Source organism: Pristiophorus japonicus, unplaced genomic scaffold (assembly GCF_044704955.1).
Source record: "Pristiophorus japonicus isolate sPriJap1 unplaced genomic scaffold, sPriJap1.hap1 HAP1_SCAFFOLD_29, whole genome shotgun sequence".
NCBI classification, from domain to species: Eukaryota; Metazoa; Chordata; class Chondrichthyes; family Pristiophoridae; genus Pristiophorus; species Pristiophorus japonicus.
Genome location: NW_027252668.1, coordinates 17,353,405 through 17,366,506, shown reverse-complemented (window position 1 = coordinate 17,366,506; position 13,102 = coordinate 17,353,405).

Sequence of the window (13,102 nt, the reverse complement as noted above, 5' to 3'; positions counted from 1 at the left end):
TGACTATATCAAGAAAGATGGAGAATTAGGTGCTCCAGAAACATGGAGATATCAGCTACAGAAACAAGGTGATTAGCTGCAGAAACCGTGGAATTTGCTCCAGAAACAGAGGAATTAGGACGTCCATAGATTGCGAAATTAGTAGCTCCACGTACAGTGGCATTAGCTACAGAAACAGCATAATTAGCTCCAGAAACACGGGAATTGCGTTTAGAAAGAGGAGAGTTTGTTCTCGAAATAGATGACTTACCTGTCCTTCCAGCAGTGGATTTAGGAGAGCGCACCATATACAGTACATTTCGGAGATATATATATATAATTAGTAGACACTAAATAGGACTATTAGTTGCTTCCTGAACATCGCAATTTGAAGCAGCAGAAAAAGGCCAATTAGGAGCTCCATAAACAACTAGAAAGACAGGAACAAGAACTTCGAGAAACTATGGATTTTTTTCCGGAAATATGGTATTAGCACCAGAAAAAGTTGAATTAGCTACAGAAACAGGGGAATGCTCTCCAAGAACGAGGAAATTAGGAGTCGCAGAAAGAAGGGAAGTAGCAGCTTGAGGAACACGGGAATTAGCGCAGAAACAAGGGAATTAGATCTAGAAACAGTGGAATTAGATCATGAAAGAAGAAACGTAGGATTTACAGAAGCTGGTAAATTAGCACCTCCAGAAACAGGACAATACAGAGCTGCAGAACTTGGGGAAACGAGCTCCAGAAACACAGGAATAATCACAGTACAGAGCAATTAGCTCCAGAAGCATGGGAATTATATTTAGAAAGATGAGAGTTACCTCCAGAAAAGGTGAATTTTCTGTTCATGTTGCAGGATAATTAGGAGAGCGCAGCATAAGCAGAACAATTCAGAGCCATATATATTGGCAAGCTACGAGACACGTAAAAAGGACAATTATATGCTTCATTAACCACACAATTTTGAGTTCCAGAAATATGGAAATTTGAAGCACCACAGGAATTGTCCCAAGAAAAAAAAGTATTACCTTCTGAAACAGTTGAATTGGCATCAGAAACTGGGGAGTTACCTCCAGAAACAGATTAGGAGATCCACAATCTGGGATATTCGGAACTCCATGAAACAAGATGAGCTCCAGAAACAGGGGAATTAACTGCAGGAACTCGGGAATTGGGAGCTGCAGAGCGGGGAACTAGGAGTTCTAGGAATACTGGAATTAGCTACGAAACAACAATATTCGCACTAGATACGGGGAATTAGTTCCAGAAAGATGAGACGTAGTAGTAACAGAAACTGCCAAATTGGGCAATGGAGCAACTGGAGAATTAGGAGCTCCAGAAACGCTGGAATTTGTTCAGTACACAAAGGAAACAAAGGAATTACATTTAGAAAGAGAAGAGTTGACTCAAGAAACAGGTACCGAGCTATTCCTGTAGCAAGGGAATTAGGAGAGCGCAACATAAGCAGAATAATTCGGAGCTAAATATATCGGGGAAATGGTAGCCACATAAAAAGCACAATAAGGTGCTTCATAAACAGTGCAATTTGAAGATCCAGAAAGAGGGAAATTAAGATCTCCACAAACAACTGAAATAGCTCCAGAAACAGGGGAACTTGGATCTGCATAACCTGGGGTAGTAGCAGCTCCATCAACAGTTTCATTCGGAGCAGCCATAAGCTGGGACTTAGCAGCTCAAAGAACATTTTAACTAACCCCGGAACAAGGGATATAGCTCCAGAAACACGGGGAAGGGGATAACTTTAATGACAGAAATTAATTGCAGAAACCGTGGAATTAGCTCCAGAAATATTGGAGTTAATTCCACAAACTGGGGAATTAAGTACTTCAGAAACACCTGAATTAGGAGCTCCAGAAAGAGGGAAATTATGTCCAGAAATATCGCAATTAGTTCCAGAAAGAAGGGCAATCAGGTGCTCCAGAAGCAGAGGACTTTTCAGGTACAGTTACAAGGTGTGTCTTTCCAGGAACAGGGAAGGTGCTCCAAAAACAGAAGAAATAGGAGCTCCACAGACTGGAAAATCAACAGCACCAGAAACTGCGCAATTAGCTCCAGCCACTGGGGAATTCCGTTTAGAAATTGCAGAGTTCGCTCCAGAAAGAAGTGACGTAGATGTCCTTGCAGCATAGGATTTAGGAGGTTGCATTATAAAAAGGACATTTCGGAGACATATATATAACTAGTAGTCATTTAGATAGGACAATTAGTGTTGCATAACCAGTCAATTTGGAGCTCCAGGAAAAGGACAATTAGGTGCTGCACAGACAACTCAGAATCTCAGAAAGAGGGAACTGGGACTTCAAGAAACGATGGAATTTTCTCCGTAAATAAAGATATTAGCTCCAGAAAGAGTTGAATTACCTACAGAAGTAGGGGCATTCCATGTAGGTGCAAGGACATTGTGAGTCGCAGAAAGAGGGCCAGTAGGAGCTCCAGGAACATGGGAATTAGAAACATAGAAACACAGAAAAAGGTGCAGAATTAGGCTATTCGGCCCTTCGAACCTGCACCACCATTCAATAAGATCATGTCTGATCATTCATCTCAGTACCTGTTTCATGTTTTCTCTCCATACCCCTTGATTCCTTTAGCCGTAAGGGCCAATTCCTCATCTCAGTCCCAAGTGGCTTTCCCCCTTAGCCTTTGACTGTGTCCACTGGCTGTGGACTTCCCCAACGTTGGGAGCACTTTTCCTGCATCTAAACTGTCCAATCCTCTCAGAATGTTATATGTTTCTGTGAGATCCCCTCACATCCTTCTACACTCCAATGAATATAGGTCCAGTCGATCCACCCTCTCCTCATATGTCACTCCTGCCATCCCTGGAATCAGTCTGCCCTCTTTGAATATCAAGAACGTCCTTGTTCAGATTAGGAGACCAAAACTGAACAAAATATTCCAGGTGAGGCCTCACGAACTGCAATAAGAACTCCCTGCTCCTTTTATCAAATCCCCTAGATATGAAGGCCAACATATAATTTGCCATTTTTCACTGACTGCTCTACCTTCATGGCAAATTTCAATGACTGATTGTCCAATAGGCCCAGGTCTAGTTGCACCTCTTCTTTTCCTAATCTACCGCCATTGAGGTAATATTCTGCCTTCGTATTTACTTGAACAGTGCAATGGAACAAAGGTATGCTAATGAGACTGGAGAATAATGAATACTGCTACGCACTTTTCAGGAGTCATCTATCTATTTTGATTTCTGTTTTCAATTTGGTTGTGAAAAGAACAGCCACTGATCATTGCAGGAAGCATTTACCATGTTGCAAAATATTACAAAGTATGGCCTTGAAACTTATCTCGTTCAGTGGTGCAAAATGGGCAGCATCGAATTCGCCGCTCGATGTGCATTGTTAGCGCAGAAACAAGGGAGGTAACGCCAGAAATATGGGAATAACGTCCAGAAATTGTGAAATCTGCTCCTGAAAGATGAAAAGTAGCAGTTTTTAAAGTTTCACAGCTTGGGGAGGGGGTAGGAGAATTTAGCGGGGGAGCTTGTAGAAGAGCTTGGGGTGTTAGGAATGCTTACAGGGATTGGAGAGATGGGGGACAGAGCTTGGAGTGTAGAGATATTGGGGGACAGCTTAGGGCACAGAAGTGCTTTCGAGTGTAGAAGAGTTTGCGAGGAGTAGGAGAGCTTGGTGGGTCGAAGAGCTTGGGGGTAGAAGAGAAGTGAGGAGTGGGATAGAAGAGTGTTGGTTGTAGAAGAGAGTTTGTGTGGGGGTAGAGGAGAGCCTTGGTGCGTAGAAGGTAGCTTGGGACGGTTAGAATTGTGCTTGGAGTGGATAGAAAGGAGCTTGTGGGGGAAAGTGAGCTTGGGGGAGTGAGCTTTTGGGGAATGGAGCTTGGGTTGGAAAGAGAGCTTGTGGTGGGGGGGCGCTGAGAGATTGTGGCCAGGGAGCTTGCGTGGCGGGGAGGAGAGCTTGGGGGCAGAGAGCTTCGGTGGATAGTTGGGCTTGGAGGTGTTGGAGGGATTGGGGGTTGGTAGGAGAGATTGGGGAGTTAGGAGAGATTGGGGCGTAGGAGTGCTTTCGAGAGTAAGAGCTTGGTGGGTAGAAGAGCTTGGAAGGGGTGGAGGAGCGTTTCGGGGCGGGTGTAGAAGATAGGATGTATGGGCATTAGTTAGCTTGGAAGGGTAGAAGGGAACTTGGGGGTTGTTAGAAGAGCATTTGTCGCGGGGGAGAGAGAGCTTAGGGTGTGGGAGTAGAGCGACAGAGCTTAGAGTGGAGCAAGCTTGTTGGGAAGTGGAGAGTGTGAGCTTGGCGCGGAGATGGGAGAAAGAGCTTGGGCGGAGGGAGAATAGAGAGGGCTTGAATGGCGGGAAGACAGATAGTTTTGGTGGGTGGGAAAGAAAGAGATGGAGCGGGGAAAAGATAAAGCTTGGGCAGAGTGGGGGAGGTGAGAGAGAGATTGAATTGTGTCGGAGGAGAAATGGAGCGACTTTGTGAGTTGGAGTTGAAGACCGAGAGTTGGTTGGGGAGAGAGAGCTTGGGGATTACAAGAGAGATTGGCGGGGGAGTAGCAGAGAGTATGCAGGTTTAGAAGGGAGCAGGAGGAGCAGAAGAGAGCTTGTGGGCTAGGTGTACTTGGTGGTAGGACAGCCTGTGGGTGGAATAGCTTGGGGATCGGAGAGCTTGGGATGTCGTTGAGCTTGCGGGGGTGGTTGAACTTGGAGGTAGGAGAGCTTGGGGGATAGGGTAGGAGAGCTTGGGGTGTCGGAGAGCTTTCGGGGGTGGTAGGAGAGCTTGTGAGAGAAGGATAGCTTGGGGTGATAGGAGTACTTGGAGGGTCAGGCTAGCTTGGTGAGCTAGCGGGGGAGAGAGCTTGAGAGGAAGTGGAGAGCTTGGGGGGAGGGAGGGAGATAACTTGTAGGGGAAGAGAGCTTGGGGGAAGAAGAGATTGGGGTTTACGTGAGCTTGGGGCACAGACGACCTTGCGGGGTTTAGAAGAGAATGGGTGTTAGGAGATCTCGAACGGTAGGCGACCTTGGGGAGTAGGAAAGCTTGAGAGTTAGGAGAGCTTCGGTGGGAGGCGAGCTTGGGGGTTAGGAGAACTGGTGGTTTAGGAGAGCTCGTCGGGGGTATGAGAGATTGGGGGGGATAAGCAATAATAGGGCGAAGGAGAACTTGGGAGGGATCGGGTAGGAGAGTTTGAGGAGGTAGTAGAGCTTGGGGGGAAGGCGACATTGGCGGTAGGGGAGCTTAGGATAGTAGACCTTGCGACGGTAGAAGCAATTAGGGGTTTAGAAGACTTGGGGCTGTAGGAGAGCTCAGGGGCGTTGGAGAGCTTGGGGGCTTGGAGAGGATGGTGGTAGGTAAGCTTGGGGTTTCGGACAACTTGTAGGGGGAAGCAGGATTGCTTGCGGGTAGGAGTGCTTGGTGGATTGGAGAGTTTATGGGTCGGAGACCTTGAGCTGGTCGGAGAGCTTGGTAGTTAGGACAGCTTAGTGGGTAAGTGAGCACGGGTATTGTCGGAGAGCTCGGGGGTGTTGGAGAGCTTGAGGGGGACGAAGAGTTGCATGGGTAGGATAGCTTGAGGGGTAGGAGAGCTTTTGGGCTGTAAGAGAGATTGGGGAGAAGGCGACCTTGGTCGGGGAGGAGACCTTCCAGAGTTAGAAGTGCTCGGGGGTGGCGTAGGAGAGCTTGCAGTGGTGGGAGAACTTCAGACGTTTATGAAAGCTTGGGGGTGTAGGAGAGCTTGAGGATTAGAAGAGCTTAGGGCTTAGGACAGCTTGACGGGGTAGGAAAGCTTGGTGGGCAGGAGAACTTGCTGGGGTCAAAGAGATTTTGGGGTAGGAGAGAAAGGGGTGGTAGGCGAGTTAAGGGGCTTTGAGAGCTTGGGGGAGGTGAACATGGAGGGCTAGGAGAGCTTGGGGCGCAGGAAAGCGTAATGGTGTACGAGAGTATAGGCGGTTCCGAGAGCTTGGTTGTGTATGAGAGCTTTGGGGGGGTACGAGAGCTTAAGGGGAAAGAGAGCTTGGAGGGGAGTGTACGAGAGCTTGGGGGGTACGAGAGATTGGAGTGGTACGAGAGCTTGGGCGGGTAGGTGAGCTTCGGCCTCGGAGAGTTAGTGTCATAGGAGACCTTGGGGCGTGGTCGGAGAGCATTGTGGTTCGGAGACCTTGATGGAATACGAAAGCTTGGGACATGGGTGTGCTTCGGGTGTTAGGAGAGCTTATGAGTAGGAGACGTTGGGGCGTGGGAGAGCATGTGGATCGGTTAGGAGAGCCTGGGGGAATGAAAGTTTGGGGATGGATTAGGAGAGCTTGGTAGAGTAGCGAACTTGATAAAAGAGCTTTGTGGTTAGGAGACATTGTTGGGGTAGGAGAGCTTCGGGACTCGGAGAGCTTGGAGGTGGTTAGGAGAGCTTGGGGCTTAGGAATGCATGAGGCGTTAGGAGTGCTTGTGGCTTAGGAATGCTTGGTGTGTTAGAAGAGCTTGGAGGGTAGGAGAGTTTGCATGTATGAGAAAATGTGGCTTGTAGGAGAGCTCATGGGGTATTGGAGCTTGTAGTAGATAGACGAGCTTCTGGCAGTTGGAGAGCTTGGGCGGGCGGGTAGGAGCGCTTGGGGAGTACATGAGCATGTACGAAGGAAAGTTTGGGGTTTAAGAGAGCTTGGAGGCGTCGAAGAGCTTTGTGTTTAGGAGAGCTTGTGGGGTCAGGAGTGCCTGCAGGTTAGGAGAGCTGGTGGGTAGGAGAGCATGGAGCGGGGTAGGACAGCTTGCCGCGGTGGGAGAGTTTAGCGGGTAGGAGAGCTTGTAGTCGGTAGACAAGCTTCTGACAGTTGGAGAGCTTGAGCCGGCCGGTAGGATCGCTTGGGGAGTACATGAGCATGTCCGAAGGAAAGTTTGGGGGATTAGGAGAGCTTGGAGGCGTCGAAGAGCTTCGTGTTTAGAAGAGCTTGTGGGGTCAGCAGTTGGAGATCTTGGAGGGTAGGAGAACTTGGAAGTGTACGAGAGCTTGGGTGATGGGAGAGCTTGTGGGACGAGGAGAGATTGTGGGGTAGGAGACCTTGTGGTGGTAAGGGAGTTTGGGGATAGGAGCGCTTGGGGGTTAGGTGTTCTTGGAGGGGTAGGAGAGCTAGGGGGGTTGGAGAGCTTGGGTTTTGTTGGAGAGCTCGAGGGTGAGGAGAGCTCAGGGGCTAGGAGAGTTGGGGGGCTGGGAGTGTTTTGGGGTGCGAGAACTAATGGCGGTTGGAGAGCTTGGGGGGCAGGAGAGCTTTGTGCCGTTCGGAGAGCAAGGGGCGGGTATGGGAGTTTGTGGCAAAGAGGGCGTGTGGGACAAGGAGTGCTCCGGGTGTCGGGGAGCTTGGGGTCGGTAGGAGAGCATGGCAGCTCGGAGAGCTTAGGCGGGGTGGAGAGCTTCGAGGATAGGCGAGCTGCTGGCAGGTAGGAGAATGGGGTGGGTAGCAGTGCTTGGCGGGTATGTGAGTTTGTGGGTAGGCGAGATTGTGGGGTTTAGGAGAGATTGCAGGATTCAGAGAGCTTGGTGGGGTAGGAGAGTTTGCGGTCCGTGTAGAGAGTTTCTGAGGTAGGGGAACTTAGCGATTAGAGAGCTCGGTGGGGTAGGAGAGCTCGGGTCCATAGAAGAGCTTCGGCGTGTGGATAGGAGAGCTTGGGCGGTAGGAGAAATTTGGGGAGTAGGAAAGCTTGGCGGTGTAGGAGAGTTTTGAGGATAGGAGAGCTTGGCGCGTAGGAGAGTTTTTTGAGGGTAGTACGGCTTGGGGTTAGAAGCTCTTGGGGTGTTGGAGATCTTGCGGGGTTTGGAGAGTTTGCGATGTGGAAGGAAAGTTTGGAGGTTAGGTGTGCTTGGGCGGTAGTAAAGCTTGTAGGTGTAGGAGAGATTGGGCGGCATGAGAGCCCGAGTCGGAGAGCTCGGTGGGTAGGAGATCTCAGCGGGGGATGAGAGATTGGGGGCTTAGGAGAGATTGTGTGGTAGGCGAGCATCTGGCAGTTAGGAAAGCTTGGGGGGTTGCATAGGAGCGCTTGCGGGGTACTAGAGCTTGGCGGGTAGGTGAGTTTGGGGGTTTAAGAGTGTTAGGAGCGGCCGGAGACTTGAGGTTTCGGAGATCATGCGGGGTTAAGCGTGCTCGGTGAGTACAAAAGCTTGGAGTGGTCGGTGACCTTTGTGGGGTATTAAGATTGGCGGGTAGGAGTGCTGAGCGGGTTAGGAGATCTTTTGCTGTTAGGAGAGCTTGTGGCGCGGGGTAGGAGAGCCTTGCGGGGTAGGAGTTCTTGGGTGGGAAATTAGATCTTGTCGGGTTTGGAGAGCTTGCGGGGTAGGAGAGCTTGGGGGTTAGCAGAGCTCGGGTTGGTAGGAGAGCTTGCGGGTGGGTGCAGGAGAGCCTGGGGGGAGTCGAAGAGCTTGGTGGGAGTATTAGAGCTTTGGGTGCTCGGAGAGCTTGGGCGTGGCTGACTTGTTGGAGTAAGAGAGTTTGAGGAGTACGAGAGCTTGGGGTAGTAGGAGAACTTACAGGATAGGAGAGTTTAGAGGGGTAGAAGAGATTGGGGTGGTTGGAGAGTTTGGGAGTGTCGGAGAGCTTGGGGCTTAGGTGAGCTTGGGGGGAAGGAGGGCTTGAGGTTTTAGGAGACCTTGCTGTGAAGGAGAGCTTTGGGGGGCTGGAGAGCTTGAGGGTGGGAGAGCTTGTGGTGCGTAGGAGAGCTTGGGTGTGGGGGGAGCAGTATCTGCGGGGGAGAAGATCTTTGGGGTGGTACGTGTGTTTGCTGGGGTAGTACACCTTGAGATTGTAGGAGTGCTTGGCGGGGTAGGAACGCTAGGGGGTGTTGGTGTGCTTGGTGGGGTAGGAGAGTTTGTGTGGTTAAAAGAGCCTGGGGGGTTGGAGTGCTGCAGGGTTAGGTGAGCTTGGGGGTTAGGAGGAGTTTTTGCGGAGTCGGAAAGCTTGGGGGAGGAGGAGAGCTTGTGGCATAGGGGAGCTCGGCGGGTAGAAGAACTTGGGCGGGAAGCATGATTCTGCCAGGTGGAAGAGCTTGCGGATAGTCGAGCTTAGGTGTGGTAGGAGAGCTTGAGGGGGGTAGGAGTGCTTGGGGGGTAAGGGAGAGCTTGTGGGTGTAGGAGAACCTTGGTGGATAGGAGAGTTTGGGGTGTGAGAATTTGCGTGTAGGAGAGCTTTGGGGTGAGAGGAGAGCTTGGGAAATGGCGTGCTTGAGGGGTTGCAGAGCTTGTGAAGGTGGGAGACCTTGGGTGGAAAGGAGAGCTTAGGGTGCAGGTTGGAGTAATTGGGGTGGTAGGAGAGCTTGATTTCGGTAGCTTGGAGTGGTAGGAGCACTTACGGCGTTTGGAGTGCCTGAGGTGGTAGGGTTGCTTGGGTGGTATAGGAGAGGTTGCGGGGTTGGAGAGCTCAGGGGATAGGAGAGCTTGCGGGGGTACTAGGAGAGCTTGGTGCAGTCGGAGAGCTTGCGGGTGAATGAGAGCTTAGGAAAGTAGGAGAGTTGGGGGGATGAGAGCTTAGGTGAGGTACGAGAATTGGGGTTTAGGAGAGGTCCGTGGGGTAGGAGAGCTCGGGGCTATTGGAATATCTCGGGTTTGGGGATACGAGATCTTGGGTTTTGGAGAACTTTTGGCGTGGTAGTAGATCATGGGTTGTTGGAGAGCTTGGATGGTAGGAGAGCTTGGAGGGGTAGGAGATTTTGGCGGGGTAGGAGAGCTTAGAGCTGTAGAAGAGCTTGGCTGTGGTATGAGAGCTTGTGGTGTTGGAGAGTTGGAGCGAGGATAGCTGGGGTCATGGGTGAGTTTGGGGCTTTTGGAGAGCTCAGGGTGAAGGAGTGCTTAGGGGTTATGAGATCTTGGGAGTTCGGAGGACATGGGGGGGGGTCCGCGATTTTGGGCTCTGTAGGAGCGCTTGCGCAGTAGGTGAGCTTGGGTGTAGGAGAGTTTGGCGGGGTAAGGATAGCTTGGGAGTAGGGGAGCGTTGTGGTATGTGAGCTTGGGCGGGTAGGAAAATTTGGGAGGGTTGGAACAGCTTGCAGTTTTCGGAGAGCTTGGCAGGCAGGAGTGCTTGAGGCGTGTAGGAGAGCTTGGAGGATAGGAGAGCTTGGGGGTTATGAGATCTTGGTGGTTTGGAGAGCTTGGAGGCATGAGAGCTTGAGGTGTTAGGAGAGCTTTGGTGGTTCGGAGATCTTGGGTACCTAGGAGAGCTCGGTGGGTGGTAGAAGAGCTTGGGTGTGTGTGAGAGCTTGGGGTGCAGATGAGCTTCTGGCAGGAGGGAGAGCTTGGGGTGGGTCGGAGCGCTTGGTTTGTATGTGAACTTGGGGGTAGGAGACTTCGTCGGGGGTTCGGAGAGCTTGGAGACGTCGGAGAGCTTGTTGGTGTAGGAGAGCTTGGAGAGGTAGGAGCGCTTTGGGGTTGGTAGGAGCGCTTGGGGAATACGTGAGCTTGAGAGTTAGGAGTGTTTGGCGCGGTAAGGAGAGCTTGGTGGGGGAAGAAGAGCTTAGGATCATAGGAGAGCATGGCGGGTGGAAGAGCTTGGTGGTTCGGGGAACTTGTGGAGGCGGTAGGAGAGGTTGGGGGTTAGGGGAGCTTGCGGTTAGGAGGGCTTGTGGGTTAGGTGAGGTGGGGGGCTAACAGAGCTTTGGGTGTACGAGAACTAGGCTGTTTTGCGAGCTTGTGGGCGAGGAGAGCTTGGAGTGTAATAGAGCTTTGGGGTACTTGAGCTTGGGCGGGTAGAAAAGTTTGTGCGGGTTTAGGCGAGCTTGGAGGTTTCAGAGAGTTTGGGTGTAGTAGAGCTTGTGGGCGTAGAGAGCTTGCGGGGTGTATCCGAACTTGCGGGGTCGTAGGGCTTGGGGGTTATGAGAGCTTGGTTGGTTGGAGAGCTTGCGGGGCAAGACTGCTTGGGCTGTTAGGAAAGCTTTGGTGGTGAGGATGTTGATCCGGATTCTTTTCCTTCAATCTGTTTCAGTGAATACACTGACGCAAACACCGATTGTGCTTTAACAAAGCAGTCTTTATTTTTCACCGGCCGGCCGAGACTTATCAGACAGAAGGAGTACCCTCTTGATAGAGCGTACACCATTTCTACGGACAAGTAAGTTTACATTGCGAAAGCACACAGTTAAACAATCTTTGGTACAAGATAACAAGATTCAATTAGATTGACATCCTAGTTCATCCTATCCCCATTTGGTCCCTCCTTTCCATTGTCCACTCATGAGCCAACATCTATAGTCGTTGTTTTTGCTAAAGCTTATGCATTGTTTCTAAATGTTACAATTTTTACTGGCATGATTAGTAGCTTAAAACCTTTAAGACAGTCTGGTAATTGTGCTGATGTTGTATTATTTGCCATCTGACATTCTCTTAGTTATTTTTCCATGGCTTATACATTTTCATATATCCATTTTACTTATCCACATTCCCTCCTTTTATCATTCCATGATAAAATTTAGGATCATTCTAGGATTATTGCATTCATCCGTTCACACTCTATTTCTTGAATTATATTGTTGTTATTGTCGAATAGTTCTTTAGTTCGTTGGATCAAAACCCGGGAGCCCTTGACCACCAGAGGGTTTGCTAACCTTGCTATCATGACTTTACCACAAAGGATAAAGCAACCAATAATCAAGCAACAGGTAGTTATTATTACGATGACAATAATTGCTCCATGCATTAGATACGATCCCCAAGATCCACCTAACAGCCAATCAAACCAACCTTCTCCTCTTGCAGGAGTGGATAACTTATTTACCTCCCTTCTTATGTGATCAACGAGATTGGTTATGTTTTCTGAATTATCGGGGTTGTAAGTGCAACATTCAGATCCTATCAGGGCACATGTTCCACCTTTCTCAGCTAAAAGGTAATCGAGAGCCATTCGGTTTTGTAATGCTACGGTCCATATTGCAACCATTTCAGCTTTGATGCCCTCCAGAACTTCAGCAGTATAGTTAGCTATCTGTTCCAATATCTTCTCTAGGTTCTGTACTTCGTCCATGAGACGTCTTATCCCGAAAGGGAACATCATGACCCCAAAGAACTTGTCGGCGGGGGTGATGGCTCGCTTGTATTGGTTGGAGGCATGTGCTTCCGCCAGGGTACGTACTTGCCGCACAAATGGCACCACATATCCCAGATAGGGGTTCCTGTCCATAGCCTCGGCAACCAAGGATATGCCTTATGACCGCACACGAAATACGTGCTGTTAAAAGCTGCTTTCGGATATATTGTCTCCGAGTCCCAGGATTGGACCCACACACTTCCACTTGCGTTATTTGGATCGTGAGAGTGGATGGTGACTCGTGCACGTGTGGTGAGGTCGAGACTGTGTGGGCAACTGCTGTACCCTACAATATGTCCCCTGTTACTGGTGTCATTTCGGGTTAGACATATGTCCCCGGTTGGCATCCCAATCCCTGAGATATTGGTTAGGTTTATGAATGGGGGTTCCTGTTCACGGTTGTAGGTTGGTTGTTAACATCCCTGAAATGTCTGACTAATGGGATCTCCAGCACTCTCCCAGTCGGTGAGTTCCCCGTGGAGGTTCACGAGGTAATGGTATGATATTCTTCCTGGTCTCCGTGATCCCTCTTTTGACCCGCTTTTCATCACTCGTACTTGTATTGGCCCCCCTCCTCTCATGGTAGTTTGGCTCTGAATCCATCTGACAGTCTCAGTTAGGGTCAGTGGAACGGTGCACAAAGGAATTCCCCCTTTGGAATGTAAAGGGATATGTGAACACACCCAGCAACTCGAAACATTCCCATTTTGTGCATTAACGTAAGAGATATACAAAAAGGTGTTTACATCGAGTTCTCGCATCGGTCTCCCTTCCTATGCGTCGAAACTGTCATATATCCATACTATTATACAGACTGTGGAAAACAGACATGGTTTCATCTTAAGCCTCAGAATTCGATTAAATAGAGTTCAGTTTTCTCGTCTTTCTTCTCAGGTCCATGTGGTGTAGCTTGTGGTGTAGCTTTCGGCGAGCTGGCTGTCTATTAGGATGTCGATGGCCTTGATCAGCTATGAAGATGAGGAAATCTGGAACAGAGACAGGAATTAGAATAACCAGTAAAATAGGTTTGTTAGAGGGTGGTGAGCTTGCAGTGGTGCAGGTGAACCCAGGCATTTTTCCCCT